The sequence below is a fragment of the Hyla sarda genome, chromosome 1 (genome assembly GCF_029499605.1).
Source record: "Hyla sarda isolate aHylSar1 chromosome 1, aHylSar1.hap1, whole genome shotgun sequence".
Classification (NCBI taxonomy): Eukaryota; Metazoa; Chordata; class Amphibia; order Anura; family Hylidae; genus Hyla; species Hyla sarda.
In genome coordinates, this window is record NC_079189.1 from 474,866,989 (window position 1) to 474,884,953 (window position 17,965).

The 17,965-nt window shown below is 44.4% G+C and overlaps 1 long non-coding RNA gene across 1 annotated transcript in view; it reads right to left on the bottom strand.

Moving 5' to 3' along the window:
• Positions 1-10,800: 10,800 nt before the first annotated feature.
• Positions 10,801-17,965, bottom strand: part of LOC130309993 (uncharacterized) — a 29,322-nt gene continuing 22,157 nt past the window's right edge. Inside the window, exon 3 of the long non-coding RNA XR_008858563.1 lies at positions 10,801-10,928. This is a non-coding gene — a long non-coding RNA (uncharacterized LOC130309993). The remainder of the gene's footprint in view (positions 10,929-17,965) is intronic.

Consider the following 17,965-nt stretch of genomic DNA (forward strand, 5'->3'; position numbering starts at 1 on the left):
GTGCCATTAATACAGGTAACGAGTGGAGGACAGAGGAGACTCTTAAAGAAGAAGTTACAGGTCTGTGAGAGCCAGAAATCTTGCTTGTTTGTAGGTGACCAAATACTTATTTTACCGACGAATTTACCAAATAATTCATTAGAAATTTTACAATGTGATTTCCTGTATTCTTTCCCCCCATTCTGTCTCTCATAGTTGAAGTGTACCTATGATGAAAATTACAGGCCTCTCTCATCTTTTAAAGTGGAAGAACTTGATAATTGGTGTCTGACTAAATACTTTTTCCCCCCACTGTATATATGTTACCAGCGTGGAGAATTATATAATGAGTCAGTGTTAGCTTGAAGCACAATAATAAAAATTAGTGCACTTTGTTCAAATAATTTATTTACTTTGGTAAGTTCTAGAGCCTAGAGCCTAAGTCTCTAAACTATGGACCTACAGGTGTTGAAAAAACATTGGATGCTATGGCATGCTGGGAGTTATAGTTTTGCAACATCTGAAAGTTTAGAGTCCACTGTTTAATATGACTTTACACCCTCCCGCCAAAGAAACAAACAAAAAAACAAAACAAAAACAAAGCTCTGTGATTGGTGACTGCCACAGAGCAAGTGATTTAAAATAGTCATTCACTGGGCTGCAGTCTGAAGTACTATCTTCAGCACTTTTACCTATTCTTCTGTGAACCACAAGTTGGCATTATGGAGGTGCAATGTGGTAGTGGTAATTGTCAAGAGGAGGAAGCAATACGTCCTTTACTCAGAGATAAGGTCTAATAGTACTTAGACTATAGTACAAAACTAGTCTAATAGTTTTCAGGTGGTTTCTGACAAGGGGGGCCGTTCCTTTATAAGTATGGGTCAATGATTCAAAGACTCAGTCTCTTACTGTAGACAGCAGTGGGTCAGGTATGAGGATCAGAAGACAGAGCATCACAACAGCATATAGTAAGGTACATTGCTGTGGGTTATAGTAATGATAAGGTAATACAGTATATTAGGCTATCCGGGCATGCTGACAGTTGTAGCTTTGCAACAGCTGAAGGACCACAGGCTAGAGTATGTACATGTATAATGAGTGTGCATGTGTTCATATGTATGTAGCTTTGTAGTTTTAGATCACTGACTTATGCATATTCATACATACAGAATATGCACATATACACACAATTATAGTTGCACACATTGCATTATAAATCTCCTACAATGTCAATAGTAGGGCAAAGCAGCACTCCAGCAATCCGGAGTACAACATGTCATATTTATTCACTCATCCAGTCAATACAAAAAAATGCAACATTTCAGCCTAGTTCATGAGGTCTTTTTTAAGGATGCTTAAAAAGATCTTATGAAGTAGAGTGTAATGTTACGTTTTTTGTATTCACTGGATGAGTGAATAAATATCACGTTTTGTACACTGAATTGCGGGAGTGCTTTTTTGCCCTTGTTTTGGACTTTGGATTATTTGAGACTATTTCCTTCTTCCTGTTCGGTTTTCTGATGACCTCTTCTCCCTTCCTCCTATGTTCCTTTCAACATTCATGCCTGTGTCAAGTTACAACAGCTGGAAAGGCAAGGCAAGATTTACACATACTATATCTCTACCTCAATTTGCCAAGGACTAGCGTCTCCCATGCCGAGCCTTTACTAACCACATCCCATGATAACTGATTGCTTTCTCTTTTCTGAAACATATTAGCGGAACAGAACACAACGGTTGTGATTTACTAAGAGTGGAATGTTGTTTATGTTGTTTTATTTTCCAAACAGGTATTTTTCAATGGTATTTACTAATCTGGTGCTTTTCCAAGTTTTTACGTTTTGTACAATTACCTTGAGCTGGCAGGTTTTCCAGAGCTTAAAATTTACCACATTTTATGTGGAAACATTAGTAAATTTGTTGGTTGCAAAATCTGGCTACACAACTTGGGTGCATAACCTGAGAAGAACTAGTCGGGATCATATCAGTAAATCACCCCCAATATGGCCTTTAACCCCTTAACGACGTAGGACTTAAATGTACGTCCTGGTGAGGGGGTACTTAACGCACCAGGACGTACATTTACGTCCTAAGCATAACCACAAGCATCGGAGCGATGCCCGGATCATGCGCGGCAGGTCCCGGCTGCTGATCGCAGCCAGGGACCTGTCCGTAATGGCGGACATCCGCGATCTCGCGGATGTCCGCCATTAACCCCTCAGATGCCGTGATCAATACAGATCACAGCATCTGCAGCATCGCGGTCACTAAAATGGATGATCGGATAGCCCACATCACTGCCGCGGCGATCTGATCATCCAGCACAGCAGACGGAGGTCCCCTCACCTAGCTCTGCTGCCTTCCCGGCATCTTCTGCTCTGATCTACCTTCCCGCAGACCAGAGCAGAAGATGACCGATAATGCTGATCAGTGCTGTGTCCTATACATAGCACTGAATAGTATTAGCAATCGAGTGATTGCTATAATTGTCGCCTATGGGAACTATTAAAGTGTAAAAATAAAAGTTAAAATAGTAAAAAAAAATTAAAGTAAAAAAAAATTTGAAAACCCCCCTCCCCCAATAAAAACGTAAACTGTCCCATTTTCCCTATTTCACCCCCAAAAAGTGTTAAAAAAATATTTTATATACATATTTGGTATCGTACGGTGAACGGCGTGAACGTAAAAATAAAAAAAAGTCCAAAATAGATGCTTTTTTTACAATATTTTATTCCCCCAAAAAAATGTATACAAAAAAGGATTAAAAGTTCCATATAAGCAAATATGGTATCAATAAAAAGTACAGATCATGGCGCAAAAAATGAGCCCTCATACCGCCGCTTATGAGGAAAAAGGAAAAAGTTATAGGTCTTCAAAATAGGGGGATTTTAAATGTACTAATTTGGTTAAGCGCAACAGTAATAGAAAAGTATGTTCTCATGGGTATCATTTTAATAGTATTGACCCAAAGAATAAAAAACACATGTCATTTTTTACCGTAAATTGTACGACGTGAAAACGAAACCTTCCAAAATTAGCAAAATTGCGGTTTTCTTTTTTAATTTCACCACACAAATAGTATTTTTTTGGTTACGCCATACATTTTATGGTAAAGTGAGTGATGGCATTACAACGGACAACTGGTCACGCAAAAAAACAAGCCCTCATACTAGTCTGTGGATGAAAATATAAGAGAGTTATGATTTTTTGAAGGCGAGGAGGAAAAAACTAAAACGTAAAAATTAAATTGTCTGCGTCCTTAAGGCCCAAATGGGCAGCGTCCTTAAAAGGTTAAATATATCTAAATTCTAATGCTATTCAGAAAATCTAAATTTTCAAAGGCGTTCAATATGCTTAATGTAATATTGGTCTGTCTAGAATATTTTTTTTCTGTCAAAAAAAGGTAGGAACTGTTTTCAGCTGGCTGGCTTTCTGAAAAGTTGCTGGCAGCAGTAAAACTGTACAAAAGATTAAGAGACGGCAACTAGTTGCTAAGCAATTCCCACATCTAAAGATGTCTCCATCATCAGGATCTGCAGTCCGGTGACACTAAAAACATGTTTAAAGACTGCTATCACCATAGTGCCACTATCAATTATAGTGACAATGTTTCATGACTGCTTAAAAGATGTGTTAATGAAATTGTCACAAACTAAAGGATAAAAGCTAGAAGCTAAAAAAGCTATTTTGTGTCAAAATCATGCAAAGCACAGTTTCTACTGTATATAGTATACTGTCAAGCACGCTTCAAGTTACAGAAGGCAGCAGCTTCAACCTTGTCAGGGCAGGGCAGAATCGAACAGGGCAAGGATATATGTACCAGGACAGTACTGCTCTTCCTAGCACAGGATAGATGCAGCTTCCCAAGCAGTAAGGGCCAATCATCTCCCAGTTGGCATATGTGTTTGCCTGATGCTATGAAAATGATCACCAAAAGGCAACAGCAGCTGAGGAGTTTGAAGAACAGGTAAAGCACGAAAAGATATCTCAGGGCACAATAGTACAACTATTCATACATCTAATTGCTTATTCACTACAAAACCTGAATCGTCCATGATTCTGGGTTACATTTCATACATCCATATGATTGTAGATGAAAAATCCCACATTATCCATGATAACCCCTAGTGGATACCACACATATACAGTGGGGCAATAAAGTATTTAGTCAGCCACCAATTGTGCAAGTTCTCCCACTTAAAAAGATGAGAGAGGCCTGTCATTTTCATCATAGGTATACCTCAACTATGAGAGACATGATGAGGAAAAAAAAAAAAACACAAAATCACATTGTTAAAGAATTTATTTGTAAATTATGGTGAAAAATAAGTATTTGGTTACCTACAAACTGCTGAGCTGGTTTGACTAGAGCCACATCAAGGAATGGAGTCAAATACTTTATACTGTTCCAGGATGAGGAGGCTGGACCTCTCCTGCTAGAGGATGCCTAGTCCCCATGTGGAAAGTGGCTTGTCCAATATATCAGGTTATGCAAGTGCATGGCACCAGAGAATCAGACAAAAGAATATAGTTAACAGTCCCTGTCAAGCACTGTAGAGCCAATGCAATACACAGAGGTCAGGAATAGGTGGCGTCCCTGAAATGAAAGAGAGTCCAGACAGGCAAAACAGTTTCAGGATCAGCAATCCGTGTCAGCCATAGAAGAATGTACATAATACAGGAGGATTCGACAGGAACAGAGTCATTTGAGGCAGGTGTTTGTTGTGAAACTACAATGGAACCACAATAATCTTCAGGGGCAGGATGCTGGGAGGACAGCCTTAGATAGATAGTGCTGGCCAGAGATATGGGGGTCGGATAGTACTGTGTTCTCTGTGTGACAGGAACATGGTGGAGGAAGGAAAAGAACAATAGTAAGGAGTTACAGGACACCAACGGGAGAAACATGCCCTAATTGCAATTTGTATTCTTGGAGTTTACAAAACATGCAATTTTTGGCAATTTGTACATTTGTAAGCTTGTGAATTAAAAAACGTATGTTACCAGTGTTTACTAAATCAAATATGTGGAGTGAGGGACTTTTTGTTTAGGACTAACTTTTTTTGGCTTTCGAGTTGAGTATTGCATGTCCATCATGTAACATTTTCTGGAGAAAACGGACCACCTATAATAAGCGGACCGTGTCCTATCTATAGTCAATAGTCAACAGTTGTTGTTTAGTATAGTTCTGTTACAGCTTATCCTCTTTTCTGGTTGTTATATAGCATAAAAATAACTAAAAGTGAGTAAATTTATATCAGCCAGTGATTTTTCAATAATCAATATATTAACAAAAAAGCATAATAACATTGCATGTTCATCTTTTTTAAGTGTAAAAAAAATAATAATAATCCATACTAAAAAAACATAATGAAAACAGACCCATATTTACCAACTTTGTTCTAAGCTGTGATCTTCTGTTTTAGCCCCACCTCTAGTGACATCATTTCTAGAGGTGAAACAACATGTATACCTTCTGCCCAGTGTGAGCTGTGCTGCGACTCTATAGCCGCAGACACAGCTTATCTCTGCTGACAGCATGGACCGTATGGACAGATAGCGTAGCGTATGGAGATAAGTAGTGATGCTATACATTACTACTTATATCCTTACACTCTGTGGGCTCTGTGGGAGCTCTGCATCTGACCTACGGTGTGGTACCATAAAGGCAGTGAAAATACTGCCACAGGGTCAAAAATTGGCAATTCCATAAAAAATAAAACATCAGAAGAAAATGCATAGACGCTAAAAAAAAAGGAAACTTAGCCAAAAGGTTTCTTTTTCCAGTTCCAGGGATAACATGAAGAATGGAAAGCCAGCAAAATGGATCATAAATACATTCAGGCAATGTTATTCTATGGAAGGTCTGCAGTCCCCTCTGACAACTCAAAGCCCACTCTACAAGAACAACAGAAGCTTTTTTTCTATTATTGTTGTGTGGTGAGCTTGTGGGGATGTAGGGTAGGTAGGGTGTAGCTGTGCAGTGAGGAAAGGGTGCTTGATTAACCCTTGACTGTCGTGACACCAGGGTGCGGGTTCTTCCTCTGTATGTATATATCCTACTGCCACCCGTCCCAGGAACGATAGGGAGGAATAAAGGATTGTCCCCAACCGGAGATTTAGTAAACTGGAAATAACTTTACTGCAACTTTTATGCAGGTTAACAGTAGTAACAGTCTTTACAGAGGACCGGACTTAAGTTCCTCACAGTTGGTTGGGACCTTGTAGGGAATATAAGCTCTGAGGCTTGCTTCATGCTGTTCCACTGAATTTAGGGTTTAGTGTAGGTTCAGTAGTCACGCAGATTTAGGATTGAGTTTAGTTGAACTCACGGTTTTATATTCGGCTGAAGTTAGCAGGCTTCAGGCCTAAGTCCTCTTGCAGAATTGTACAGAGTGATGCTTTCTCTAGAGATGATGAGGAGCAAGAGAGCGATGATTGGGTAACAGCGCCCTTATATGGCAAGGGGCAGGCTCATAGCTTATTGGTTCCACCAACTGTCAGTCCCTTCACAAAGCATTGTGGTACATCATGTGACCCACTCATGTGACCTGGAAGGTCCTTAAGCTTAACCTAACAGTAGGATTAGTAGTCATGTGACCTAAGGTCCTGGAAGTACTATACAGATCTATAAATTATATACAATTATACGCACCAAACATATAAAATTAAAGAAGGAAGAGGTGACAAGGGGTTATGCCACTAGGAGGATCCTACCAGTACGCAGGAACTCTGACTTTGGGGACTTAGCACACAAGGTACGGTACAATGTACGGTAACGGGACACCACAGCTGCAAGAGGACGATCAGGAAGTAGAAAATGTATCATACCTGAATTTTTTACTTCTTGGACTCCAATAAATGTAATATTGCTGCATAAAAAAAAGTGTAAAAGAAACACCAGCAATTGTAAACTTTGAGAATTGAGCTTCCAGCATCCCCAGGCAAAGGTGAAGTGATACCTAACCTGAGGATTTGTAGACATTCCACAACATATTATCAGACTGAATTTGTCCTTACAAATCATAACTGGAGATGTTAGACTTAACCCCTTAAGAACTCAGGGTATTTCAGTTTTTGTACCTTCGTTTTTTCCTCCTTACCTTTTAAAAATCATAACCCTTTCAATTTTCCACCTAAAAATCCATATTATTGCTTATTGTTTGTGTCACCAATTCTGCTTTGCAGTGACATTAGTCATTTTACCCAAAAATTCACGGCGAAACAGAAAAAAAAATCATTGTGCGACAAAATCGAAGAAAAAAACAAATTTTGTAACTTTTGGGGGCTTCCGTTTCTACGCAGTGCATATTTCAGTAAAAATGACACCTTATCATTATTCTGTAGGTCCATACGGTTAAAATGATGCCCTACTTATATAGGTTAGATTTTGTCGTACTTCTGGAAAAAATCATAACTACATGCAGGAAAATGTATACGTTTAAAAATGTCTTCTGACCCCTATATATTTTTTTTTATTTACACTGTTTTATTTTTATGGGAAAAGGGGGGTGATTCAAACTTTTATTAGGGAAGGGGTTAAATGACCTTTATTAACACTTTTTTTTAAACTTTTTTTTGCAGTGTTATAGGTCCCATATGGACCTATAACACTGCACACACTGATCTCTTACACAGATCACTGGTGTATTAACACGCCTGTGATCAGTGTTATCGGCGCTTGACTGCTCCTGCCTGGATCTCAGCATGGAGCAGTTATTCATCGACACTGAGGAGGCAGGTAAGGGCCCTCCCGGTGTCCTGTAAGCTGTTCGGGATGCCGCAATTTCACCGCGGCGGTACCGAACAGCCCAACTGAGCAGCCGGGATACTTTCACTTCAGACGCGGCGGTCAGCTTTGATCGCCGCGTTTGAAGGGTTAATACAGGGCATCACCGCAATCGGTGATGTCCAGTATTAGCTGCGGGTCCCGGCCGTTGATAGCCACCGGGACCAACCCGATATGACGCGGGGACACCGCGTGACCCTGCGGCATATTGCGGGAGCCGGCGGAGGACGTAAATATACGTCCTGCGTCGGTAAGGAGTTAAATGGGCACTGTCAGAAAGAAAAACTTTTGATATGTTGTAAAGCATGTATAACCAATAGGTTTTGCAATTGCTTTCATTTGAAAAGTTTCAGTATTTCATACTGAAAAAGACAGTCAAACAACTGCCCCCCCTGACGGTTTGGACACATACTACAGGGGGCGGAGACCTCCCTTTGAGAGGAATTCAGACTAGTGAGCTAAATTAAAAGTGTAAAAAATAAATAAATAAAGGTGCTAGACACATAAAAATTAGATGTACATGGTCAGGTTTAGGTACTGAGTGATATATTTAAAAAAATTTGTTGGATCTGATGGTAACGCTTTAAGAACTTTACTGCTTTTTTCTAAGATTCAGAATAGTTCTACATGACAATAAGCAAAGATGGTGGCTTCCAGTCACTATTAATATTTCTTCTTTGAAGGGGTTCTTAAAAGAGCTGATCTACATATATTGTCCTTATGTAGTATCTACCATCAGTATGAGGGTGGTCCAGAAAGAGTAGGCACTTTTATTGATTCAGAATGCACTTTCATGTTTGTATATTTCCATATTTTTACATACAAACAAATCAAGTTTAGTATAATAGTGTAATGCAGTCTGTTATGGTCACAGTGTACCATTATGTTTGTTATTTATTGCAGTTGTATTGCAACACTGAAATACAAGTTTCTGGACAGAAGGCATAAAATCAATGAAGACAATTTACATAATTACCCTCTGTAGAGGGTGGGCCATTTATATGGATACACCTTAATACAATTGGAATGGTTGGTGATATTAACTTCCTGTTTGTGGCACTTTAGTATATGTGAGGGGGGAAACTTTTCAAGATGGGTGGTGACCATGGCGGCCATTTTGAAGTCGGACATTTTGAATCCAACTTTAGTTTTTTCAATAGGAAGAGGATCATGTGACACATCAAACTTATTGGGAATTTCGCAAGGAAAACAATGATGTGCTTGGTTTTAATGTAACTTTATTCTTTCATGAGTTATTTACAAGTTTCTAACCACTTATAAAATGTGTTCAATGTGTTGCCCATTGTGTTGGTTTGTCAATGCAACCCTCTTCTCCCACTCTTCACACACTGATAGCAACACCGCAGGAGAAATGCTAGCACAGGCTTCCAGTATCCTTAGTTTCAGGTGCTGCAGAATGGGCAAAACAAAAATTGGAACAGGACCCTCAGTTTACGCAGAAGATTTTGTTCAGTGATGAGGCAAACTTTTATGTGAATGGTGAAGTTAACAAACAAAACCACCGCTATTGGTCTGACACTAACCCACATTGGATAGATCCCTCCAAGACTGTTGGAACACAAAAATTGATGGTATGGTGTGGTATATTGGGTACAAAGATGGTAGGGACATTCTTCATCAATGGAAACCTCTAGGCCACTGGATATGCAAAATTGCTACATGATGATGTGAATTCCTCTTTATGCACTGAAGCTGGCCCGTTCCCTGAGTTTTTCCAGCAAGATGGTACACCACCACATTATGGGTGTCAGGTCCAAGCATTCCTAGATGAACAGTTTCCTGGAAAGTGGATTGGTTGTCGTGGGCCAGTTGAATGGCACCAAAGGTCTCCCGATCTGACCCCCTTAGACTTATCTTTGGGGTCATCTGAAGGCAATTGTCTATGCTGTGAAGATACGAGCACCTGAAACTACGGATACTGGAAGCCTGTGCTAGCATTTCTCCTGCGGCGTTGCTATCAGTGTGTGAAGAGTGGGAGAAGAGGATTGCAATGACAATCCAACACAGAAAACTAGCATACAAGCCTTGATAAATTCCTGGACAGTTTGAATGTAATCTAAGCCTGTCTGCACCTTCCAGAGTATCCATGCTGTGCATAATTATATATACATTGGCGTGGTGTGCGGGTTCAGGTATGTCCTTCATATAAGGATATACTGGCTAATGTCTCGATTTTACATCAGTTTTGAGGGTTAGCTAGTGTCATTGTTTACAGTTACCACAGGAGTGAACCCATATTGTGGTCCACAAGTGCAGGTCTTCCACTCCAACGTAGGTGCACAACTGCATATAGCGCTATATTCGCGAAATTCGCGAATTCGCGAATTTGCGATATTCGCGAATAATATTCGAATTGCGAATATTCACGAGCAACACTATTGAGCACCTCCTATCACCTTAGATCAGGTTAATGTAATTTTTACAGTCTAAATCATGTATTACGCATCTACATACACATTTATCTGGTGTAGGATACCACTGTGGTACTTGTGACCATCTGCAGGCATCCTCCATTGTATGCATGTTTTGTTGGGGATTGCTCATAGCAACGGATCACAAGTGCAGGACCTCCACCCCAGCGAAGTGCACAACTGCACTGGGTTGAGAGTTTCCTGCTATAACCACGTTAATGCTAATGTAAGCCGTTATCTTTGTTTTATATATTAGTTTATACGTTCTAGATTGGAGACATGCTCTCAAAAAACTTCAGGCATTGTGTAGTGTAGAAAGTGACATTTCTCAATATTTATACACATTGAAACAGACAAAAAGTCTGTCACATCACAGAAAAAATAAATGCTAATGTATGTTACTTACTAGGTTATGCTGATTGTTTACAAGTCTAGCTTCTGTACTTGGCTCACAAATTCTTCTGTTTTGCTGCTCACTCATTCTGACTTCCACTGCCCAGAGAGACCGTGTCTGAGACAAGCACTGTTACTCACCATGCATTCATTTCCTCCCTGAGTCTGCTGTGCAGCCTCTTTATCCAATCACAGCAGGCTACTCTGTAACTTCCTCCTCTCTGTGTTCAGATAGTCTGTTAGACAGGACAGGGGTTAGCACTAAGGAGCGCTAGTCCCGCCCTCACTTCCTGGACTTTCTCCCTTCCTGTGCTTTAGCTGGAACAAAGATGATGCTGCAATCAAACAGGATTATGTTATGGATGGTATGGGGACCCCTAGTGGTCTTTTTTATAAGCCATTTGTCACGATTCGGCTTACGGGTTGTGGATCCGCTGTGTCAGCGAGGGATTGGCATGGACCGTGCTAGTGGACCGGTTCTAAGAGGCTACTGGTTTTCACCAGAGCCCGCCGCAAAGCGGGATGGTCTTGCTGCGGCAGTAGCAAACAGGTCGTATCCACTAGCAACGGCTCAACCTCGCTGACTGCTGAGAAGGCGTGGGACAGAAGGACTAGGCAGAGGCAAGGTCAGACGTAGCAGAAGGTCGGGGGCAGGCGGCAAGGTTCGTAGTCAGGATGGATAGCAGAAGTTCAGGTAACACAGGCTTTGGACACACTAAACGCTTTCACTGGCACAAGGCAACAAGATCCGGCAAGGGAGTGCAAGGGAGGAGATCAGATATAGCCAGGGAGCAGGTGGAAGCCAATTAAGCTAATTGGGCCAGGCACCAATCATTGGTGCACTGGCCCTTTAAGTCTCAGAGAGCTGGCGCGCGCGCGCCCTAGAGAGCGGAGCCGCGCGCGCCAGCACATGACAGCAGGGAACGGGACGGGTAAGTGACCTGGGATGCGATTCGCGAGCGGGCGCGTCCCGCTGTGCGAATCGCATCCCCGACGGCCATGACAAAGCAGCGCTCCCGGTCAGCGGGACTGACCGGGGCGCTGCAGGGAGAGAGACGCCGTGAGCGCTCCGGGGAGGAGCGGGGACCCGGAGCGCTAGGCGTAACAGTACCCCCCCCCTTAGGTCTCCCCTTTTTTTTGTCCGGTAACTGCCTCCCCTGGGATGAGGACACCGGGAAAGAATGGAGGGTTTCCTCAACGGCAGGCAGTACAGCAGGAGTTGGAATGGGGAGGGAGGGCAGAGGGTGAAGCTTGGCACGGGGCAGGGTGACACAAGGACGGGAGCCATGAGGAGGCACAGAGGCTTGCCTGACGGGACTGGGAGGGGGGGAGAGGCACTTCCTATGGCAGGCAGAGTCCCAGTTCTTGATCTCCCCGGTGGTCCAATCAAGGGTGGGAGAATGAAGCCGGAGCCATGGCAGACCGAGGAGGACCTCAGAGGTACAGTTGGGGAGAACGAAGAGCTCAATCCTTTCGTGGTGGGGTCCAATAGACATCAGGAGGGGTTCTGTGCGGTAACGCACGGTGCAATCCAATCTGACTCCGTTGACCGCGGAAATGTAGAGCGGCTTGACGAGACGGGTCACCGGGATGCGGAATTTATTCACAAACGACTCCAAAATAAAATTCCCAGAGGCACCAGAGTCCAAGCAGGCCACGGCTGAGAGGGAGGAGTTGGCTGAAGGAGAAATCCGCATGGGCACCGTGAGACGTGGAGAAGCAGACTTAGAACCAAGAGACGCCACACCCACGTGAGCTGGGTGCGTGCGTGCGTTTCCCAGACGTGGAGGACGGATAGGGCAATCCACCAAGAAATGCTCGGTACTGGCACAGTACAGACAGAGATTTTCTTCCCTACGGCGATTCCTCTCTTCCTGGGTCAGGCGAGACCGATCCACTTGCATGGCCTCCTCGGCGGGAGGCCCAGGCGTAGACTGCAAAGGATGCTGTGGGAGAGGTGCCCAGAGATCTAAGTCTTTTTCCTGGCGGAGCTCTTGGTGTCGCTCAGAAAAACGCATGTCAATGCGGGTAGCCAAATGGATGAGTTCTTGCAGGTTGGCAGGAATCTCTCGTGCGGCCAGCACATCCTTGATGCGACTGGATAGGCCTTTTTTAAAGGTCGCGCAGAGAGCCTCGTTATTCCATGATAACTCGGAAGAAAGAGTACGAAATTGGATGGCGTACTCGCCCACTGAAGAATTACCCTGGACCAGGTTCAACAGGGCAGTCTCGGCAGAAGAAGCTCGGGCTGGCTCCTCGAAGACACTCCGGACTTCAGCGAAGAAGGACTGGACTGTGGCTGTGGCAGGATCATTGTGGTCCCAGAGCGGTGTGGCCCAAGACAAGGCCTTTCCTGAAAGAAGGCTTACTACGAACGCCACCTTAGACCGTTCTGTAGGAAACAAGTCCGACAACATCTCCATATGCAGGGAACACTGAGACAAAAATCCACGGCAGAGTTTAGAGTCCCCATCAAATTTGTCCGGCAGGGACAGGCGGAGGCTAGGAGCGGCCACTCGCTGCGGAGGAGGTGCAGGAGCTGGCGGAGGAGATGGTTGCTGCTGTAGCAGAGGCAGAAGTTGCTGTAACATGGCGGTCAACTGCGACAGCTGCTGTCCTTGTTGGGCAATCTGCTGCGATTGCTGAGCGACCACCGTGGGAAGGTCAGCGAGACTTGGCAGCGGCACCTCAGCGGGATCCATGGCCGGATCTACTGTCACGATTCGGCTTACGGGTTGTGGATCCGCTGTGTCAGCGAGGGATTGGCGTGGACCGTGCTAGTGGACCGGTTCTAAGAGGCTACTGGTTTTCACCAGAGCCCGCCGCAAAGCGGGATGGTCTTGCTGCGGCAGTAGCAACCAGGTCGTATCCACTAGCAACGGCTCAACCTCGCTGACTGCTGAGAAGGCGTGGGACAGAAGGACTAGGCAGAGGCAAGGTCAGACGTAGCAGAAGGTCGGGGGCAGGCGGCAAGGTTCGTAGTCAGGATGGATAGCAGAAGTTCAGGTAACACAGGCTTTGGACACACTAAACGCTTTCACTGGCACAAGGCAACAAGATCCGGCAAGGGAGTGCAAGGGAGGAGATCAGATATAGCCAGGGAGCAGGTGGAAGCCAATTAAGCTAATTGGGCCAGGCACCAACCGGGGCGCTGCAGGGAGAGAGACGCCGTGAGCGCTCCGGGGTGGAGCGGGGACCCGGAGCGCTAGGCGTAACACCATTATTTCAATAAAAAGGAGATTAAAAAAATTGGTATATTAGAAAGTTTAATGTTTTGCAAACATGTACAAAATATTAAAGGATTTTTTTTTTAAATCAGACCATGCCCATTTAAAACTTCTGTACATATTTAAAAAAAAAGTCTTCCACAATTTTTTGAATAACACAGTTGGTGAACACGTTCACTCACCCATAACTATGAGAGGTTCTGTTTAAAAGCACCTCTAATTTATAATTTTTGCTATCTTTTAAACAAAAATCTGGCTTTGAGAAGGTAAAATTTGCATGCTTGTTCTAAAATCCTGAATATTAGATATACCATTTATACTATATTTGCAGATAAATGGCTATTTGGGAGCTTTACACGTGGGAGCTTTGTGACTTTGTATACTTGACGAAGTACAACTACAAATGTTATTTCCTACAAAAGTATATATGCACTGTGTAAAACTTGTCTCACGACAACAAATTCAAGCCATATTTTGTCAATTAATCCATTCATTTTTCTTAGTAGGGGACACTTAGCGAAATTAACAAATACTAATTTACTCTATCTTGACTACCTCTAATGCCAGGTTAAGGAAATCATTTAAACTTTACTTGAACAATTCCAGGCAAGTAGAACAGTAGACAGTACAGTTCAGCGGATGTGCAATTGCAGCAATGGATGCAGCAAGAAACCTCAGTTGCATTACAGGACTTCCTGGGACCAACTCTGACTTGACTAGGACTTGAATAGCCTGGACTTGCAGAGACTTGATTTGACGGGATAAAGACTTGACACTTTGGGAGCCAACTAGCACTTACTAACGCTGCTTAACAATAGGGAATCCAATTTGAGTGCTTACCACCAGGGTGGACTTTATGGGACAGATGTGGCCTGAGGAACTTCACGCCTTTATTCTTTGGACTGGACTTACTACCTGGTCAGTGGGATCATTTTAAAAAGTGCATAGTCACTCTTAATCCACTAGTTTACCCTCTGGGTCTTTGTCCCCATGTGGTGAGGGACAAGTCACACAAGAGAGGTCTTGCCTCCACCGTCACTCATTCTGCACTAACATTAGACTGAACTAACTCCTCCCTGTCTGGTCAGACCTGAGTAGAGATGGGCAGGAGACCCTGATTGGTTGTATTGCCCACATGATCTCTTACTCATGCTCCTACAGACATAACACTACCGCCTTACATGACATAGGAATGCAATTAAATTAGACAATTAAAATACAATAAAGACAGATTTCAATTTTTTTTTAACAAGGAGCTTTGGGCCAGTAGTGGACACAAAAGGCAACAACCACCTAACAGGGCAGGTGGACAAAGATGTTCTGCTCCAGGACACCACAGATGTCCTCAGCTTGATTTGGGCTCTTGTGTTGGTACTTGAACTCAAACCTGAACCAGATTGTTGTCAGCTAGATTTCCTGACTTTTCTCCCAAATTTACCACTGTGCTGTGTCCTGTTCTTATGTAACCATCATTATCTCTCAGCTAATCTGACTACTTTAATATTTTTCCACCATGGTATTGCACAATTTGCTCATCCTGATCTCAATTACCTGACCCATTGCTTGTCTGACTACACTCATTTAATCCTCAGTACCCCATACCTGATCTTGCTTGACCTCTGTTACAAACATTCACTTACTTATGCTCTGGAACTCTAGTTTTTTCATCTTACATTTCTAGTGAATTTTCCTGTTGTCTAGGTGAGAGGCCACCAGTGAACGCCCCAATGGCTCATGATTCAGGCAGCATGAAAGATGACAGGTTCCTTTTAAGTTATTATTCTTGCAATTTATCATGAGCATGAATTCTAAATATTTTTACGATACTGGAAAAATTCCAAATGTAGTGATAGAGTTTTAAAACTTTCATGGCATAAAAGCATGGAAAGGCCATAGTTAAATGTGTTCCTACAGAAATGTTTCCATGTCTCCAAGCCACAGCTTATAAAATTTGTTCTAAGAAACATTGTGATACACATCTTGTGACAAATCAAAGAGAGAAGATGAGAAATTTCACAGGGAAAATAAGCAATTTCATGGGCTGGGAGACAAAGATCTTAACTCTTTTTGAAATAACGGAGCTAGATCGTGTTTAACAAAACCCCAAGTTTATCACACATCAAGGTGATTCTGTGTATACTTTGATGGTTGGGTTCTCAATCGAAGGTGACAAGCATCCAAAGATGGACCAAACTGACACAATTAGAAAATAAGTTACATTTGTAATGAATGCCATTTTTCTTCATCACTTCCTTGAATATTTGAAAGTCAGCCAGAAAACTGTTACGCCTAGCGCTCCGGGTCCCCGCTCCTCCCCGGAGCGCTCACGGCGTCTCTCTCCCCGCAGCGCCCCGGTCAGTCCCGCTGACCGGGAGCGCTGCACTGTCATGGCCGTCGGGGATGCGGTTCGCACAGCGGGACGCGCCCGCTCGCGAATCGCATCCCAGGTCACTTACCCGTCCCGGTCCCCTGCTGTCATCTGCTGGCGCGCGCGGCTCCGCTCTCTAGGGCGCGCGCGCGCCAGCTCTCTGCGACTTAAAGGGCCAGCGCACCAATGATTGGTGCCTGGCCCAATTAGCTTAATTGGCTCCCATCTGCTCCCTGCCTTTATCTGACCTCCTCCCATGCACTCCCTTGCCGGATCTTGTTGCCTTGTGCCAGTGAAAGCGTTTAGTGTGTCCAAAGCCTGTGTACCTGAACTTCTGCCTACTCCCTTGTACCGCGCCCATCTTCAGCAGCCAGAGAGGTGAGCCGTTGCTAGTGGATACGACCTGGTCACTACCGCCGCAGCAAGACCATCCCGCTTTGCGGCGGGCTCTGGTGAAAACCAGTAGTGGCTTAGAACCGGTCCACTAGCACGGTCCACGCCAATCCCTCTCTGGCACAGAGGATCCACTACCTGGAAGCCGAATCGTGACAGTAGATCCGGCCATGGATCCCGCTGAGGTGCCGCTGCCAAGTCTCGCTGATCTTCCCACGGTGGTCGCTCAGCAATCGCAGCAGATTGCCCAACAAGGACAGCAGCTGTCGCAGTTGACCGCCATGTTACAGCAAATTCTGCCTCTGCTACAGCAGCAACCATCTCCTCCGCCAGCTCCTGCACCTCCTCCGCAGCGAGTGGCCGCTCCTAACCTCCGCTTGTCCCTGCCGGACAAATTTGATGGGGACTCCAGACTCTGCCGTGGATTTTTGTCTCAGTGTTCCCTGCATATGGAGATGTTGTCAGACTTGTTTCCTACAGAACGGTCTAAGGTGGCGTTCGTAGTAAGTCTTCTTTCAGGAAAGGCCTTGTCTTGGGCCACACCGCTCTGGGACCGCAATGATCCTGCCACAGCCACAGTCCAGTCCTTCTTTGCTGAAGTCCGAAGTGTCTTTGAGGAACCTGCCCGAGCCTCTTCTGCTGAGACTGCCTTGCTGAACCTGGTCCAGGGTAATTCTTCCGTTGGCGAGTACGCCATACAATTCCGTACTTTTGCTTCTGAACTATCCTGGAATAATGAGGCTCTCTGCGCGACCTTTAAAAAAGGCCTATCCAGTCGCATCAAGGATGTGCTGGCCGCACGAGAGATTCCTGCCAACCTCCAAGAACTCATCCATTTGGCTACCCGCATTGACATGCGTTTTTCTGAGCGACACCAAGAGCTCCGCCAGGAAAAAGACTTAGATCTCTGGGCACCTCTCCCACAGCATCCTTTGCAGTCTTCGCCTGGGCCTCCCGCCGAGGAGGCCATGCAAGTGGATCGGTCTCGCCTGACCCAGGAAGAGAGGAATCGCCGTAGAGAAGAAAATCTCTGTCTGTACTGTGCCAGTACTGAGCATTTCTTGGTGGATTGCCCTATCCGTCCTCCACGCCTGGGAAACGCACGCACGCACCCAGCTCACGTGGGTGTGGCATCTTTTGCTTCTAAGTCTTCTTCTCCACGTCTCACGGTGCCCGTGCGGATTTCCCCTACAGCCAACTCCTCCATCTCAGCCGTGGCCTGCTTGGACTCTGGTGCCTCCGGGAATTTTATGTTGGAGTCCTTTGTTAATAAATTCAGCATCCCGGTGACCCGTCTCGCCAAACCGCTCTACATTTCCGCGGTCAACGGAGCCAGATTGGACTGCACCGTGCGTTACCGCACAGAACCCCTCCTGATGTCTAT